Raw genomic sequence first — 15,595 nt, forward strand, 5'->3', positions numbered from 1 at the left:
GTGAAGATCCACTTCAGACTTTGATGATATGTCATCAAGGTGAATCTCTGTCCCAAGAGATAATGTCTCCACAACTTCATAGCATAAACTACTAAGAGTAATTCCAAGTCATAGACATCATAATTTTTCTCGTGTGTTATGAGCTTTCTTAATTCAAAGGGTATTGCATGACCTTCCTGCATAAGAGCACTGCCTAAGGCAAAAACACTGGCATCTACCTCAAAAGGTTTGGAAAAATATGGCAACTTAAGGACAGGGTTGGTTACTAAAGATGTCTTTAGCTTATCAAAGGCACTCTGACACATAGCAGTCCACTGAATATAGGGTACTCATCTTGAGAAGGTTAGTTAAAGGGGATGCTATCTGAGCATATATGGGTATAAAGATTCGATACTACCCGGTTAATCCTAAGAATCCTCTGACTTCTTTCACCATCTTAGGCTCCGGCCAATCTCTATGACTGCTTGGATTAGTCAATCCAAATGGCATGACTGTGCATTCATAATGCCCATAGCAAGTATTGAAAGCTGTCTTTGGGATATCTTGTTCCTTGATTCTGATCTGGTAAAACCCGAATTTGAGATCTATCTTTGTGAACATTTAAGTTTCACTTAACCAATCCAGAAGTTCATACTTATTTTTAATTGTGAACTGATTCAATCCTTTGTAATCAATACAGAGTCTTAACGTTCCATCTTTCTTCTTCTGAAAGAGAACGGGTGCACCCCAAGGTGAAACATTGGTCTGACGAATCCTTGCTCTCTAGGAGCAGTTGTCTTAACTGCTCCTTAAGTTCTATGGCTTCTGGAACTGGCATTTTGTATGCACGTTGGGCTACTAGCTGAGCTCCGGGGATTAACTCTATCTCATGATCTACTTCGCGAGTCAGAGGCATCTCACTCAGCTCTTCTGGGAGAACACATCAGCATACTCACTTAACAACTCTGGTTCCTTAGCCTTGAATTTTCTATCTACTGGATTCATCTTAACGACATAAACAGCTTGCCTCTTTCTGAGTCCCTTTAACAATTTAGAAGCTTTGACTAATTACAGCACTGGGGATCCGAAAATTCCAGTTCCTTGAACTTTATTCCCTTGAAGGTCAAGGAAAGAGATGGCTCCATTGTGATAGTGAATGTCAGCCGCCTGATTCTTATGGAGCCAATCCATTCCAAGGATTCCATCATAGATTCCCAAGGGTAGGACTCTGAACTGGCAATCTGTTACGTTCCCATCTAGATTAAACTGAATACGGTTGTCTCAAGGTGTGTGAAAAGAATCTTTCCACTGGCCAATTCCACTTGCATAGGTTTTCCTGATTTTTGATTTAGGACTAACTTAGGTAGACATCCTTAGGGAAATAAAAGAATATGTACTGCTTGAATCAATCAAAAGCTTGAATTTCTTACCCTTGTACTCTGCTGGAGTTTGGAGGATTGAGAATGGATTATTCTGCCCCTGATGCTCAATGGCGGCATAGATCTTTCCTTTTTCTTCCTCCACTTTCTCAACTATTGTGATGGCTCTAGCTGCTGCAATCTGAGATGGAACTCTCTCTCTTTGGTTTCCCTAATTCTGGGAGGGAGTTCTGAGACTACTTTGTATTGATGCTGCAGGGCTGAGCTGGCACTCTTCTGGGGTTGCCCTGATTTTGGCGAGGGAGATCCTAATTGGACTGATACGAAGGAGTCGGTCTCTGAACTCTGGGACCTTGTCTTCCTTGGCCCATAGAAGGAGTTGGGCAATCCTTGAGCTCTTTCCTCTGGAGTCTGCATTCTAGAAAGAGTTGGAGTTCCTGAAAAAGAGCTTTGAGGAAAAGGTCTTCCTTCATTTCTGAAAGCTTCCGGTCTCCTCGTTCTGATTGGGAGCTTGGTGTCTCTTTGGAGGTGAAAGGTTGGAAGAACTTCCCGTTGTTTGAAACTTTTTGAAGGTCAAGGGAGCTGGCTTGGGCGGGACCTTAACAATAAAGGCCTTGGCGAAGTCCTTCGCCATCCTTACTGCTTCAGCGATTGAAACTGGCTTGGTATTCTTTACTAGGGTATCCAAAGGTTCGTTCATTCCCCGAATGAACCTAGCCATCAGCTGTTCTTCATCATCCAGCGGTGGCAAGTATTTGAGGAGGAGAGCGAATGCTTGGTGATACTCTTCAGTAGTTATGCTCCCCTGGGTTAACTCCAATTCATTCATCTTGGTTTTGAAAAAGCTGGGAGCACAGAATCTCTTCCTTAGGTAAGTCTTGATTGAGATCATTCCATGTCTGGGTATTCGGATCCAGATGGTTTGTCTTGCAATGGTTTCTCCAGGCCACTCTGGTTGTTTCAACTGTCTTCAGCCTTGCAAGAGCCAAGGTGAAAACTTCTCTTTTAACATCAAAATTAATTTATGCATTTTTTTACTTAAAATACAATGAAAATTCTTCTTTTAAATAAATAAAAATATCCATATCTTGGAATATGCCAAAATTCCTCTTTTAACCTTTAAATGTTTGAATCTCGAATATCACAAAAATTCCTGTTTTTGCATCTAAATTTTTATGCATGAAAATAAATATATCAAAATTTTCTCTTTTCTCTAATTAAATAAATATGCATAAATACTATAAAAGTATTTTTCATAAATATGATAAAAATCATTCTTTTAGCATAAAATATCTATACCTAGAATATGATAGGAATTCCTCTTTTTGCTTTATTAAAATTATGCATAAAAATAAGATTTATCTTTTTTCTAGAAAATTTTACCATAGCTTTGTTACAATTAATGAGAATGTTCTATTTTTAATTTTAAAATGAATACTTGTAATGGAAATATGATAGGAACACTTCTTTTAGATTGAAATTAAGTTATGCATACATAACATAATTATAAGCATAATTATGAATAAATATCTTGATTATTCTAAAATAACCAGTCCTCATTTAGAACTAAAAATGTTAGTATAACCTTGTTTCAATTTATAATGAGTTAATATAATTTTTCTTACTCATAATGAAGCTTAAAAGAATTAACCATCATTTTTACTAGATTAAAAATCATGAAAATATCTAATCTCTTTCTCTAGCTTATCAAGCCTAGAGTTTTGATTAAATTAAAGAGATTATCATTGAGAATCATCCTTCTAACAATGATCTAATCATAAAGATGATTAATCTTTCCAAAATAGAGATTTTCTTAAAGGAAACATTATAATTAAGCATAAAGACTAGCATTAATCTAATTAAACATTATGAATCATTGGAAAACTTGATTTCAAGAGAAAACCATTCCATTGAAAGCTTCTCAAGCTTTAGAGGGGTTGAGAAGAAGAAAACCATTCCATTGAAAGCTTTAGAGGGGTTGAGAAGAAGAAAATCATTGTGAGAGGAATAGAAAAACCCATTAAAATAAGAGGTTACCCTTGATTTTGGCTTGATTCTTTGGATAGAAGTGAAGCCCTCAAGAAAGTCCTTGGCCACCAAGAGGGGGAGGGTAATCTCCAAGAGAGGATGGAGAATAGAGAAGCTCCAAAGCTTCCAAAAGAAGAGGCAAAATAGAGGGATAATAGAAATTACACTAAAAATGAAGATAATACTAGCATGTAATTACTCAAAGATAAAAATACAAAGGAATGAGGATCTATTTATAGGTGAGGGAGGCCACTATAACCAAGTCCAACTAGGTTCTAGAGGCTTCGAGCTTCAGTTTGACCCAATTCGAACAAGATTTGGATCAGTTTGGCTCCCTTTTTGATCCAATTTGCATCAAGAGAGAGGAGAGAAAAATATCTATTTTTTTTAATTAAAAAAGCTAAGTAATGATGATAAAAAAGGTGCCTACTTGATGGGGCTCTCCATCCTTTACTAAGGTGTCAAAAATTCATCATTTTACCAAAATATCCCAATTTTTAACTAATAAATCCTAATTTTTAACTAATAAACCTTAATTTTTAACTAATAAACCTTGTACTCAGTCAACTCTTCATCTTATGTGAGAATTTACTTATTTTTGGGGTATTTTCTTTTATTCTTTGAATTTTTGTCATCCCAACACTTGGATTGATCCTATTGGCCCATTGGAACCTTATTTGGGCGTTAATCCATGAAAATGTGGACCCTTAGGCTAAGGCCTTTAATACACATATTCAATTAATTATTAATGCACATTGGAAAATTTATTTTGAACTTATGTTTTAGGGGAGTTCATCTTAGATATTAGGAGAAACTTTATATCAAAAAATATCTCAATTTTGAATTACCTCTCTCTAGAATATTTCCTCTCTCTAAGCCAAAACAAGGAAAAACATTATTTTTTTGCATTCTGAAATAGGGGACGATTACAGGGGATTGAGGTGAGAGCTTATACATCATTCAGGTCTTGGGAGGAATCTTACAAAGATGAAGAGGGCATGCGCAAACGACAATGACGGAAGGGACCGTAAAGAAGTCCTTGCCTGAGAGAGTAGGTGAGAGGATGATCGCGCAGGCTCAAAAACCATTAACAAGAGGTGAAAAGGCATGTCTAAAAGTGTCTTCTGAGCTGGTGAGGAGCTAGATTGAATTGTTCTCTTTGTGTAGCATGATTATCTACTACTGCTCAGGAAAGATTCCCTTGAAAGTCGATGTAGTGCGATGGTTACATGCTAACATTAGGGGAAATCAGGACTCATTTTGGAGCCCTATAAGATAATCTACGTCACCCTATTTTTTGTGGCCCAAAATTTGAAAAAAGGAAGGATTTTTTACCCTTTTTTTGTTTTTGTAGAGAGAGATAATCAACATGGTGGTCTAGACCTTAAATGCTGAAGAACAAAGAGAATATACCGCCATCCTATGGGTGCATAATAAATATTGATGGAAACACGCGCTCATTAATGCACTTTCTAAGCATGTTTATTTCCTTTTTGGCAAAGGATTTTCCTTCTAGTGACTTTTCTCTCCCATTTTAGACATTCAAGTGCATTTCTCGTGAACTCGGGCTATTGCAAGCTCATCATTGTGCTACATTGTGACTTAGTTGCATCACATTGATATGGGAGAGAAGAGGAAGCCATATCATATGCATATTGATCTTGAAGAAGAATATGCACCTTTGAAGAAACAAAATCAACCACAGATTTCAATCAATCGAAGAGAGAAGGAAGAGATGAGAACTTCAAGCTCAAAGCATATAGACTTATGGTGTGATGGATCTATGTATCCAAATAATCCTTTAACCTCAAGCACACCCTCATTCTCAAATCCAGCCTCATCAATTAGATGTGTTGGTGATAGTCACCAAGGACTACTTGGCTATTTCAATGCACTAAGCCAATCGAATAGAGTTCTAAAAGACTTGAATTCTGTAGCACAGTTGGAGTATAGTCATTTGTGACGACAAGTGTACATCTCTCTTCAAGAAAGAAGTTCATAGCTCTTGTGCAAAATAGAGTCTCAATCTAAAACAATATAGGAGAGTGACAAGAAATTAGAGGTTGCACATGTAAAAGAAACAAGCATTGGCATGAGAGAAAGAAAAAGGAATCTGAGTAACATAGAGCAACTTAATCCAAGTGGTGGAGGAGTCAAGAAAATAATACAAGCTGCAAGGTAATAAACTTCTACATTTCTATGATACAACATTTAGTGCATGTAACTTGTAAATTTATAACAACACGAATTCATTTCAAGTGTCTCCTATATCCAAATAAAGAAAACATGGAATTGAATTTACTAGCCAGACAATATTCCAAGTTTTTATCTTCAAAGATGGTAGGCCAGATGCTCAAGGAGAAGAAGTATAAGAAAGTACGACGAACATTCATAGAACAGTATACAAAGAAAAGTCAGGTATTTCAAGCTCTTGATATACAAAAATGTCTTTATGATGTTGGCATAGGGAGAAAGGGGTATCCCGAGATTTTCAAGCTAATACACTCAAAATACAAAGAAAACAGAATTTGGGCTACACTTCTTCCAAAACCATATCATGTTAGGAGAGAACATGTGGTGCTCAATGAGCAAATCGGAACATGGCTTGGTCAGCCTTTTCACATCAAAGACACCTACCTTAATAATGACGAAGAAATAAGATATGATAAGACCAACAATATTTTCTTTGATTTGAAAATATTACAAAAGGCAATGGTCCAATTGTTTGGAACGACCTTGGTAGAGACTAGAGGAGTGCTTAAGTTTGTTATCAAACTTGATGAATGTGAAGTTGTGAAGCAAAGGAAAAAAGAGAGAATAACAATCACATAATGAACAAGGCATTGGATAACACAATACAAAAAAAAGGTCCCAGAATATTTGGTGGCTTGGGTCATTTGTGGTATGAAATTATTCTTTTTATTTTTGGCTAAAAAGGGTAAGAGTTACCTCCATAATGGATGGATTCAGGGATTGACGAAGGCCTAGTGAAGGACTCAGACTCAAACAAAGGACAAGTGATGAGGAAACGGCAAAAAATGGAATGAGAGTGGGAACATTGGGTAGGCTCGGGTAAAGGGCTCAAAGACATACTTTTTCCACGTGACCCAAACTAACAGAAAGTGCATGATGTGATTGATATCCTCAAACATTTTCCATGTTGTGCATTCAATGCCAATTAATGCTATATTTAATTGTGCATGCTGTCATGTTCGTCATCATGGGTCTCCCGACCTTTGTTGCTTCTGTGTCTTTGTCGTTGTCTTCGTCTGTATCTTTGCCTTTGTCTTCATGAATATGTTGTTGCTTCTATGTCATCGTCTTTGTCCTCATGACTACGTTATTCCGTGGCTGATTCCATGACATGGCATAGGTACTACAGTGACGTGCATTAGGTTTTTGACTGATTCCATAGTTTTTGGATTTCTATGTCGATATTTGCTATTGGGGTCGTCGTTTGATTTCTATGTCGTTTTCATGTTTCTCTGAGATACAACCTCTAAATAGGTGCTCGTTTAATGTAGGTACCTGAAAAAACATTGTATCCACCAAAACAACCACAACAACGTGTTGGGAGGTCATCTCACTGGTAATTATACTCTGTATCACACTGTTGTGGTCGCTTTGGTGGATATAAAGTTTTAGAGGTGAGGCCCCTTCTATCTACAAAAACTACCACAATAACGTGAGGGGAGGGCATTCTACCAGTAAGTATGTGTCATATCACATTGTCGTGGTTGTTTTTGTAGCAAAGAGAAATGCAAGATAGGAAGTCCTTTCCATCCCCCCCAAAACTACCACCACAACGCGACACTAGGTCATCCTGCCGGCAAGTATACCCCATATCCTGTTGTTGTGGTCGTTTTGGGTGTGAAGGTATGTTTCGTTTGAATGAAGATGTTTGAATGAAAAATCTTATGTTTTGATAAATGAAGGAATGAAGGTATGAAGGTATGTTTCGTTTGAATGACCACAACAATGTGATACAGACAAATCTTAGTGAGAGGATGACCACCATCGCATTGTTGTGGTCGTGTCTTGTTTTCGTGTTTCTCTGAGATACAAACTTAGCATAGGTGCTCGTCTAATGTAGGTAGCTCAAAAAAAATTTGTATCCACCAAAACGACCACAACAACACATTGGGAGGTCATCCCACCGGCAATTATACTATGTATCATGCTGTTGTGGTCGCTTTGGGGATAGAAAGTTTTAGAGATGAGGCCCCTTATATCTATAAAAACTACCACAATAACGTGAGGGGAGGGCATTCTACCAGTAAGTATGTGTTGTATCGCATTGTTGTGGTCATTTTTGTAGCAAAGAGAAATGCAAGATGGGAAGTCCTTTCCATCCCCCAGAACTACCACCACACCACAACAAGATGCTAGGTCATCCTACCAGTAAGTATACCCCATATTGCATTGTTGTGGTCGTTCTAGGTGTGAAGGTATGTTTTGTTTGAATGAAGATGTTTGAATGCAAAATCTTATGTTTCGGTAAATGACCACAACAACGTGATATAGACCAATCTTAGTTAGAGAATGACCACCATCGCATTGTTGTGGTCATGCCTTTTTTTTGAGTATCGGTTCTTCTATGTCATTTTCTCAACTTGCTAGTCATCATATTGTTATTGTTGCCATTTATAATAGGTTGTGATGTGTTTTCGTGGTTTTAGTTGTCATGGCTAGGCGAAGTCCACAACTCGTCGTACCTCACCAAGCGATCCTGGCATAACGAGACGAATAGGAAAGGGCAAGAACATAGATATTATGAATCAAGTTCGGAGGACCCGAGTGAGGAACTGTGCCAGCATGCTGAGAGAGATTTGCAAGGTGCAGAAGCACATGTCTATTGCCATACCAAGACTTCCAAGGGTTGGTTAGGGGTATTTGTGCGGATTATGGTTTGGATGTGCACTGGCAAGCTTTTGCCCTGGGATGCCTCCAAGAGTTCGTGGAAGACTTTCTTGTGGAGTTCTTTCAGGATAGCTATGTACTTGCGGCACACGCTCAACCATCAGGCCCAAGGATATGGCTTCTCTGCGGTGGCCTCTCCGTTTCAGGTACGACAAGACTCTTAAGCTTGTCGTTATTCCTAATTGGAGGATGAGGGAGATCTTGGAGGCAAAGGGTCAGGATTAAGGAGGTGCCAATCACCCATAATCAAGACACTCACTCGAAGAGGAGGACTGAAACCCTAGGACAACTAGACATCGAGAATGCACAAGAAGGAGGAGATGAAGAGAATGTGGCTAAGCAGGTACAAGAGACCCTACAACAGCTAGAGGAGGAGAGTAGGGCTAAAGCCGAAAGGAGAAGAGTGTAGGAAAGAAGAGATCGAGAACAAAGGGAGAAACAGGAGTTGGCTTTCGAGCTTTTTGTGATAAACTCGCAAGCCCTCGAATATCTGAGGCCGTACTTCGAAGTCTGAGTCTCGATTCGCAATGCTGACTTCTTTTTCATTGTCAGTGCCGACAAAGTGAATATTATGTTTGACTCTTATAGGGAGGTTAAAGATGATTTGATGTCCCTCATTCTTAGGTTGGTGCCATTCTAATGTATCTTTTTGCTTGTGGGGTCCATTGTAATTTTCTCCAATTTCATGTTCGTCTTGTGTTTACAGTGTCCTCATTTCAAGACTACCAGAAAATCACCAGTGGTTGGTGTATATGGTGAATTCTCTGGTCTCAATGGTCCTTGCATCCAAGGTCACCAACATGATCAATATCTGCAACTAGTTCTACACCTGCTCTTGTGGTTGGCATGTTGCATTCCATGCCTTCTTGTTGTTGCACTCTCTTCTTAAAATACCATCAGAGGTACAATTTTGCACATCATATTCTAAATACCTTTCTTTTGCTTAATGTATGTTATTCATCCTTGACCTTTCTTTTTGTTTTTTGTAGAACCGCCCAGTAAATGCTTATGAGGAGGACTACGACATTTTCAAGAGTGAGCTTATCGAACAGATAATCAACCAAATTAGTATTAGGCCCTGGAATGCCCCCTATCCTTTCACACCATTGGCCCCACGACGGTGCACCCCGCTCCCCCTCAACGTGATGCTGAGGGAACTATTCACATCAATAGTCCCGATCATCCTCCTCCCGGTTGTGTGGAGTCCCCACCTGATTGTTCCGATCCTCCACCACCCCATACCTTATAGGGGGTTTGTAATGTTTACCTCTGTACGAAATTTATCAATGAAATATACATTCTCTGTATGGATCATTTTCAAGACAGGACTACCCCAAGTCATGTTATTGTGGTCTTTTTATAATAAACATCTCTTGTTAATAGCACCATGTTATAGACAAGGAAAAAATGATGATCAACTTCCTTAGTTGTAAAAGTTAATGCTTATACGATTTTGTGAGTGACCACAACAACGCGATACCAGTTCTCTTTCAACACAGGACTATCCCCTGTCGTGTTGTTATGGTCTTTTGTAATAAACATGTCTTGTTATAGACAAGGAAAAAGATGATGATGAACTTCCTTGGTATTATCTCCGTCCAAATACAAAAAGGCTTGTACATACATATGAAGAGTTTTCTATATATGGCACAGACCAAAGCTTCCAAATAAGGTTGAAGGCTTTGTTCTAATAGACATCACCTTCATCTCACTCAAAATTTAACTAGAAAGAGAGAGAGGGATAGAGAGAGACAAAGAGAGAGAGAGAGAGAAATAAAGAATTATAACTACAAAAAAAAAGATTAAGAACATCTCTCTCTCTCTCTCTCTCTCTCTCTCAATCATCATGGTGACATTAATAAATAGTAATCATCATGATGACATCAATAAAATAGTAATCATCATGATGACATCAGCAAATAATACTTACATGCATCCCCCAGTTGTATTCATCATAAATTCACACGAGCACACACACTTAAGCCAAATTTGTTTAAAAGACAAACTTACACATTACATGGGCAAACACACTTGAGCCTTTGTAAACATTACAAACACTCTTTTGTCAACACAACCACCTTATCAACACACCATCCTTTGCTAATAGTGAGGTAGTGTAAAAACTACAAAAAAATCTCCTTTCCTATGTAACGGAGGAGGTATTAGACTTTATGGAGCTTTTCGAGTCCCTCCAATACCTGGTGCTCCCTCAATCATTGGGATAGAGACTGAATAGAATAAAAGTGCTCAAAATTCTGTAAGGTTTGGAGTTGGCCCTTCTGGAGGTAATCCTTTCTCCTTCTGTTTTCTCCTTGCTGCATAACTCAGGCGTTTACTCAGTGTTTTAATCAGTGGTTCCATAGGAAAGCCTAACTAAGTCCTTAACTCAGTGGTTCCATAGGTAAGCATAACTCAGTGCTTTCTCTTTGCAGAAGAAAAGAGAGGTTGCAGAAGCCAACAAGGAGGCCCTGTAGAAAGTTACTGAGGCAAAATTTGAGTGTGACCAGAGGATAGCCCAAGCTGAAGAGTGGCTAGAGTACGAGGTCATGGATGTAAAACTGGTGTATCATAGAATATATAGAAAGGAGGGACTTGAGTACAATGGGTGCTTCAAAAAAGATGCTAAAATTTTTGCTTAACTTAGGAAAGTTGTAGCCCTGAAAGACTCTTTTTAAGGGATAGCCATTTTGTAATATCTTTTTAAGTTAGGATTCTTTTAAAAAAATCTATTTTGTAATATCTCTCTCTTTTTATGCTAATAATATAAATATGTGCCCTTATGTCCTTCTCACTATAATGTATACAAAAAAATGATCTTGTTGAAACTCCCTGAGCTCTTTTCTTGAGTCTCTCTCTCTCTCTCTCTCTCTCTCTCTCTCTCTTTGAGAAAAAATTAAAATTGGTGGTAAAATGCTCCATACAGATGCCCTTATTTCTCAACTCTTTGCTTGAGTTTCACTCTCTATCTTATGCAAAAGAAGTCGACACAACAAAATTTTAGTTGGTGGGAAAATACTTTAATCAAATGTCCAATTCTCTCATATCTTTGCCTTAGACTCTCTCTCTCTCTCTCTCTCTCTCTCTCTCTCTCTCTCTCTCTCTCTGTGCAATGATAGCCATTTGGTGTGCATACATCTTTTGGTTTCACTTGTAGCATTTCTATCGCACAAATTGGCTATGAAGTAGTTTTTTTTATAAAGTTAGTCTGCTCCTTTGTCGCATTGTTGTGGTCTTTTGTAATAAACATGTCTTTTTAATAGCATTGTCTTATAGAAAAGTATAAAATTATGATCAACTTCCTTTTTTACAAAAGTGAATGCAAACATGAGGTACTAAACATGATTTTTTCATATCATTATGCGATAAACACAATTTTTGTGAGTGACCACAACAACCCGTATGGGTTCTCTTTCGACCCAGGACTACCCCCCTTTTGTGTTTTTATGGTCTTTTGTAATAAACATGGTTTGTTAATAGAATAGAGAGAGAGAGAGAGAGAGAGAGAGAGAGAGAGAGAGAGAGAGAGAGAGAGAGAGAGAGAGAGAGACAATGACAAAATAAAGTGTGTGTGTGTGTTTTGTGTGTGTGTGTGTGTGTATTTGTAATAAACATATCTTGTTAATAGCACCGGGTTATAGTAGACAAGGAAAAAATGAGGTACTAAACATGATTATTTTGCATCATCATACACTAAACACGATTTTTGTGAATAACCATAACAACGTGATACGGTTCATCTTTCAATACAAGATTACCCTTTGTCGTGTTGTTGTGGTCTTTTGTAATAAACATATCTTTTTAATAGCACCGTCTTAAAAACAAGGAAAAAATGATGATCAACTTCCTTAGTTGTAAAAGTGAATGCAAACATGAGGTACTAAACATGATTTTCTCGTATCATTATGCGGTAAACATGATTTTTGTGAACGATCACAACAACGCGATACGGGTTCTCTTTCAACACGGGACTACCCCCTGTCGCGTTGTTATGGTCTTTTGTAAATAAACATGTCTTGTTAATAGAATCATGTTATAGATAAGGAAAAAGATGATGATGAACTTCCTTGGTATTATCTCGGTCCAGATACAAAAAGGCTTATACATACTTCCTCTTGCTATTTTAATATACAATTTTTTTTAAAAAGAGTAGCTTCATTATGTGCGGTCTACCTAGCATTGATTGATGCACACTTTCTATCATCGCCACTCTGAGTGTTTTTGTGCAGCATGTGATCCTCTATATGCTTGTTGCCTTTTTGCTTTTTGTGCTGCTCAATGTGCTCTGTAAGGCCTCATGCACTCCAATTTGCTTCTTATTCGTAATTTTTACAAAATCCTCCAGTAGAACCATTAGAATACTTCATGTAGACTGTGTGCTCTCACTTTCCCTCCTGCATATCTGGTGTGGGGAAAGTATACGTTGCTTGCTTGATAGTGAGACTTCTCCATTCCTTGTGTTGACCATATTGATGGAGTTCCATACTCTTTCACAAACCATGGTAGATGGTTGTATATTATGTGATGTAGAAAGACAATTATGAATGAAATGAGCTCTTACCTTATAATGTGTGATGAATGAAACTCGAGTCCTTTTTTTGCTAGATGAATGAAATGAATTTAGCCATATAATGCATGCTTTTTAGTTTGCTCCATGTATCTTTCATCGATTTCCAAAATTCTCGATGGTGGCTTTGAAGATGTTAAGTTCATTCTTGTCCCAACGTTTCTTCTCGTAGAAATGGAAGATCTTGTCTCTATGGATTTCCACATATCTTCCTTCTTCGTTCTTGCACTGCCATCATGCCCATGATCCTTTACTACATTATGCAATGCCTTCCGTTTCTCATATGACACTGTAGTGCTCCTCCTCCTTGTTTCTACATTATGTCTATTGTTGGAAAGAAAGTGCCTTTCTTTCACTCCACCAATTGATGCCTTTGATGGTACTTGCATGCTCTTTGTTGACCTCTTTTAATTGATTGTTATCTTGACGTTTTCCCCATGTAAGACAATGCCAGATAGAACTTTTTTCGAGGCTCTCATAGCCCTTTTTCTCCTGCATATAGGCAAGATCTTCTAAGCAAATCCAATGTACAGGAATACAAGTTTCTCAATTATCCTACACAGTGCGTGCAAAGTGCAGATATGTACTCTTGTTGCAAGAGGAATATCTAGCACCACAGGTCAGAAGTTTGGATCTTTCTCATGCTTGTTTATGAGACTGTGACCAGTTTCTTTTGTCCATCGTACTTGCATGTTCCATGCAATATAGGTAGGGGCACTTTACATTTCCAGCCTTTACATTCACTTGAGTGTGCTGCATATCACGGCGGAAGAATGGGAGTATGCACGAGGATGCATGTAAGTGATTTGCTTTTAATATTTATTCACATTGCTTACACAAATATTGCTTCTATTTAGTCCAATGCACTATGTTCAATGCTATATGGTGTGAAGGCAAGCATTTTCGAACACAAAGAATTGACGAAAAGAGGAATACACAAGATTGCGGTGTCATTAGTAGCTTTGAGGGAGCTAATGGAAAAATGGATGATTATTGTGGCACAATCTAAGACATATTTAGGCTTGACTTTCGTCGCTTCTTTGTGTATGTTTTGGATATCAAATGGCAAATGAACGTGGTGGAAAAAGGGCCTAATGCAACGATAAAACACCATGCAAGTGGCTATGTAACTATTGACTCTACAAAGTTTTGGCAAACAAAGAAAGATAGGCTCGTATTGCCACAACAATGTGAGCAGGTATGCATTTTTTTACTAATGTGTTTCATGTACATATATATCTAAGCTCGCGTACCCCTTGACTTTTGATATGCTAATTAATTACTGCAGTATGTGTATTTGAGTAGGTTATCTATCTGCCAATGGTGCATGACATTAAATGATGGTACGTCATCCCTATTGCACCACGTTCTAAAGTGATGTATAATACATTCACTGGGTGATATGGAGCATATGGAGGATGTAACAAGCCGCAATGAAGATGATGTCGAACATGCCAATGAAGATGTTGTGATCGATGATCAAGAAATAAGAGATGATCATGATAATGAGGATGAGCGTGCCATTTCTCATGATCATGAGAATGACCCTACCATTGAGGATGATGGTGATGTTGATAAGGATGACCAGGACATCGATACCATTATCAATGGACAGAATATTGATAGTGGAATAAATTTAATCGTAGCCTTACAAATTGATCAAATGGATATTGATGTTGATCGTTTGGCAAGGATGGATCTTATTGAAGATGAGATCGAACCCTAACCAATCCATCACTGTATCGTTCTAAATTGATGACATTTCTATTGTATACGTTGTCTTTTAACTATCTCATGATTTATTTTTGAATATATTTCATTGTTATAAATGCATGTAGTGGGATTGTGTAATGATATATACTGTAATGTACTATGAGATGGTTTAAAGAAAATAGTTTTTAATTTTGTAAAGAAATTTAGTTTTTTTTAATAAAGCGTGTATAATTGCGTGTATATACACGCACTTATACACGCGTTTCTGAAACCAGTATACACGCGAATTTAGATGCCAATATGCACGCGTTGTTAGACGCGTTACCTAAAGTAAAATACGCGCAAATTTAGATGCCAATATACACGCGCCCGATACTATTCAAATACATGCGCGACCATACACGCGCCCGTAACTTATCGCGTATATGGAACGCGTGTATGGCAGCAGTGTCTTGTAGTGGGGGGTATACATGTCGGTAGAATGACCTAGTATCACATTGTTGTGGTCATTTAGCTCTGGAAGTGTATGTTCCAATTTGTTTAAACATCATTCAACAAACGACCACAACAACATGATATGACATAGAACCCAACTCCTAACGACCAATATCGCGTTGTTGTTGTCTTCTTTGTTTAAAGTGTGTCTTGCAATTTTGTCTCGTTCCCCTCTTCGATCTTCTAGTTTGAAATGCAGTCAAAGTCAAAACTCTGCAAAATAATAACAATCAAGGTCACGTACACGTTAGTGTCAAAGTGTTTGTCTTGTAGGTCTTTACAATATATGCATTGCTCACATCTCGATGACACCTATATAGTAAAGAAAATTATTTTTAGGATTCGTCATATTATGAATTTTGAGAGCATTGGATTGTTTACCTACTTGTGGCCCACTCTAAAACGAAAGTCAAACTGCAATTCTGTTTGGCTCTCATTTATGATATCTTGTCGTAACTGTTTTAGACTATAATTTTCACCAATAGTTACCATTGAAATCACTCTATCATTAAGTTTA

Source organism: Cibotium barometz, chromosome 34 (assembly GCF_041138505.1).
Source record: "Cibotium barometz isolate CiBa-2024 chromosome 34, ASM4113850v1, whole genome shotgun sequence".
Lineage (NCBI taxonomy): Eukaryota > Viridiplantae > Streptophyta > Polypodiopsida > Cyatheales > Cibotiaceae > Cibotium > Cibotium barometz.